Here is a 3762-nt window from a genome sequence, read left to right as displayed (position 1 = left end):
TGGCAATTTCCACATCAACTTCAAATATCTCTCCATCAGAACTCTGCAACTTAATTGAAGGCATGGTGTTCGGTGTTAAGGAGACTGCCGGCGGGCTGTCTCTTATACACATCTAAATATCTCTCCATCAGAACTCTGCAACTTAATTGAAGGCATCTAAAAACAAGTACATTAGATGTAAAATTTGAGAGAGAGTTCTACATGGTATTTCATCAACTACAGTCCATCAGAAGGCTATAACTTATTGACCACAAAGTTCTAAGGACCTACAATACATAATCCTGTAAAACACTGTTGAAAGTAGTTATTCACAGGTTAGCCTGCAAGTATTTCTATTAACTTTTTTCAAAGTATAACTACTAGGAACAGAAGCTTTTAAGGCCTGCCCTACTGAACTCACTATTGGTATAAATTTAATAAAACATACATATTTGTATTTGCTTTCTTCCTGCCTTTCGTCTCCCAATGAATACTGGACTACTCCATTTGAGCAGTTAACTGCCACAATTAACTACATGCAAACCTAAGGAAGGTCAGTCCAAAATAAACAAGGCTACCAAATAAGACAGAAATTTTCCCCACAGTGAGACCCACCTGTGAAGATGAGTTCAGATCCAGAGAGTAAATCAGAATATGCTGATTTATGTCTGAGGCAATGCAAGACCATATACACGAGAATAAAATGATTTAAAGATAAGCAGATGTGAGTACAATTCCCTAAATCTAGTAAGAAGCTTCATTTCAGAGCGCTTTTTATCTTTCAGTACTGACTGTCCAACTGACCAACTTTGAGATCTCTTGTCAAGAGCTCCATAATAATAACCCATTACTTGCTCTGAAAATGCATTTATTAACTCAGATTAATTATGAGTCACTAGGAAAAAGATAATCTTACATAAAAAGTTAGGCAATTAGGCCAGGCGCGGTGGCTCACGCCTGTAATCCCAGCACTTTGGGAGGCCGAGGCAGGTGGATCACGAGGTCAGGAGATCGAGACCATCCTGGCTAACATGGTGAAACCCCGTCTCTACCAAAAATACAAAAAATTAGCCGGGCGTGGTGGCGGGCGCCTGTAGTCCCAGCTACTTGGGAGGCTGAGGCAGGAGAATGGCATGAACCCAGGAGGCAGAGCTTGCAGTGAGCCGAGACCGCGCCGCTGTACTCCAGCCTGGGTAGCAGAGCGAGACTCCGTGTCAAAAAAAAAGTTAAAGTCCAACAATTTCTTACCATCTTCAAATTCTTTTTTTAAAAAAGAAAACATACATAAAAGAAAAACAACAACAAAAAGAGTAGCAATACCTGGTACAGATTAATTCAAGGCCTCTTAAAATTCACATACAACTTTTAAAAGGCCCATGCTTCTCAAGTATTCATAATCCAATGATGTCACTATTAACTTATGGTACCTCTGAAGTTTTCTAGGTGTGTTGTATTAAAAATCGCATATATTTTCACAAAAGTGTATCATTTGGCATTTAAAACATGCATCACACCCATTTTATGTTCAGATTTATGACCCATTACATCGGTTAAAATATTCATTCAGCTTCTCTGAGACAATTGTCCCCAACCCCAAAGCAAACAGGTTCTTAGGCAAAGGAAGCAAAAAAGTAAAGCGTGTTTTAAAACCAGCCACTGAAATATCCTACTCTCACTCATCCATGGTTGGAGAGAATCAGATTTCACTTTGCAATTCACAAACATGTCTGCTTCTCCATGTTGCTTAGCGCTTGCCAATAATGCCGTTGTCCCTGCTCAATGAAGAAGGACCCAGAGTAGAGGACCCTTCCTGTGACAAGACAACAACAAAAGGTATCTCCAAATGAAAATATTTTAACGTGAGTCCAATTTTTAATTATAAAACATTTAAACATGTAATTTTTATATCAGATAGTACTGAAATGAACAGTGCAGAATCACAAGTCTAACAATGCAGTTGATAAAATTACTCTAAAAGCAAGACGACCGTTTCATATTTCTTTCAAATAACTCAAGTGCTTAGTCATAGTCAAATTCGTGGATTGGGTTACTCTTAAGGGAGTTGAGATCTTACTAAATAGCAGGTAGGTAATCGGTTAAATCTGTAATTCGATGCACTTGGTAATACTAAACTAAAAGATAAGTTTTAGTGTTACAGTAGAATAAAGTGCAAAATTTTTAAGTAATAATGGATGAAATTTTGATTTGAAATGTTTTCAAAACAATTCCATTCTAAAGAAAGAGGCCTAAAGGCTCCTGCACTTGTAAATAATTCTCCATGGCCAGCATAAAGTGGGTTCTATCACATCATAAAGGGAAAAAACCCCTGCGTTTTAAGTGACCCGAAATTCTGACACTGCTTTTTAGACTGCACAGTGGAGGAGACTATTGTTCTATGACACAGATACATTCTATTGTGACGCTCTAATGGAAAAATGCATGTTCCTAAAACCCAAACGTGAAGTTCCCATTAAAAGTGAACCAAAGCAGCTGGACATCCTATTTCTTTAAAAGCCAGACACTTCGAGTTAAGTTATACACAGCTCTTACAAGTCACACCACTCTGAAGATGGTATCTGCTATCACAATAGTTATTTCAACGACTCCAAGTCATAGCAAAACAACGCGAAGAAATATTTAGAAGGAACAGGCGGCTATGTGCAGAAACTCGGCGCCCGCACACAGTTAGCCAGGACCGACGGGTAGCTAGTGACGCCAGACACGGGGGAGAAAGGATGGCAGCCAAGAACCGGGCGGCCTCAGACCACCACCGCAGCTCTCCCTCCCGATCACAACAAAAGCCAGACACCGACACACGCCCATGCTCACGACAGCCTAGGGACCCCCATTCACAACCCCGCCGCCACCCCCGCCCTGGTCCCCGGGACAGCAGGCTTAAGGCCAAGAGAGGCCCCCGGCCATAGCCTGGGCCTTGCAGCCGAGCCTGCGCCGGCTGACGCTCGGCCGGTGCAGAGAAAGCCCAGCCCGGGGTTCGGCTCACACTTATGGAGCGCTGTGAGGACGCGCGGCCAGAGCAGGCCTCGCTGAATCGGGGGCGGAGAGGGTGAACGAGACCTGATGGTGTCTCCCGAAGAACGGGGTCGACAACACGATCCACCGGGCCCGAAAGAAGGCCAGGCCCAGTCACCGCCCGCCGCGGGCAGGCCCAAACCGCAGCAGTGAGGCCAGCCTGCGTGCAATCCGGGCGCCACGACCCTTTCCAGCTCAGTGGGCGGCTACTCACGGTGTTCGGTGTTAAGGAGACTGCCGGCGGAAGGCTGACGAGAGCCAGGAGACGTCAGCGAAGGAACAGAAAAGCGGAGGACGAAGCCACTACAGCCTCTCGGCGCGGCGCGGCGTCTGCTTTATAGGAGAGGGCGCAGGCGCCGAGGACCCCGGGGCGCGCGGCGTCACACAGCGGCTGGGCTGGCCGCCGAGATCGCCTGACGGCAGGCCGAAGACGGCGGGGCGGGCCCAGGCCGGGAGGCGACGGGGAGCTGCCGGGGCGGCTGGCCGGGGGGTTGGGGAACGGGAGAGCTTTCGCCTTTCCCTAGCTCTGAAAGCGCCGCGCTCTCTCATCAACTGGGTACCGAACCCTGACTGGCCTAGAAAGGTCTTTCAGGCAGGGGCGCCCTAAGCCGAGTAAAATACCCCAGCTAAACGGCCTGGAAAAAACAGAACGGGGCGTGTGTGCGCATATGTGTGTGTTCCTGGAAACAACAGAACGGGGCGCGCGCGCGTGTGTGTGTGTGTGTGTGTGCATTCCTGGGAGGGGCTGCGTGT

The 3762-nt window shown here is 46.6% G+C and overlaps 1 protein-coding gene across 4 annotated transcripts in view; it reads right to left on the bottom strand.

Annotated features, from left to right (window-relative positions):
* Nucleotides 1-3407, bottom strand: part of SKP1 (S-phase kinase-associated protein 1) — a 24370-nt gene extending 20963 nt beyond the window's left edge. The window contains exons 1-2 of one of the 4 annotated variants that reach the window (XM_011969226.1): nucleotides 3224-3340; nucleotides 595-647 (exon numbers count right to left, since the gene is read on the bottom strand). The gene's annotated coding sequence lies outside the window, so the exon portion shown is untranslated. Of the gene's footprint in view, nucleotides 1-50; nucleotides 85-594; nucleotides 648-2982; nucleotides 3083-3223 lie in introns of those variants that run through there. The other 3 variants (XM_011969228.1, XM_011969227.1, XM_011969225.1) reach the window with 3 other exon arrangements.
* Between the last annotated feature and the right edge of the window lie 355 nt (nucleotides 3408-3762).

This window comes from Mandrillus leucophaeus, unplaced genomic scaffold (assembly GCF_000951045.1).
Source record: "Mandrillus leucophaeus isolate KB7577 unplaced genomic scaffold, Mleu.le_1.0 Scaffold88, whole genome shotgun sequence".
Lineage (NCBI taxonomy): Eukaryota > Metazoa > Chordata > Mammalia > Primates > Cercopithecidae > Mandrillus > Mandrillus leucophaeus.
The sequence above is the reverse complement of the archived record's forward strand: the minus strand, read 5'-3'. Positions and strand labels throughout refer to the sequence as shown.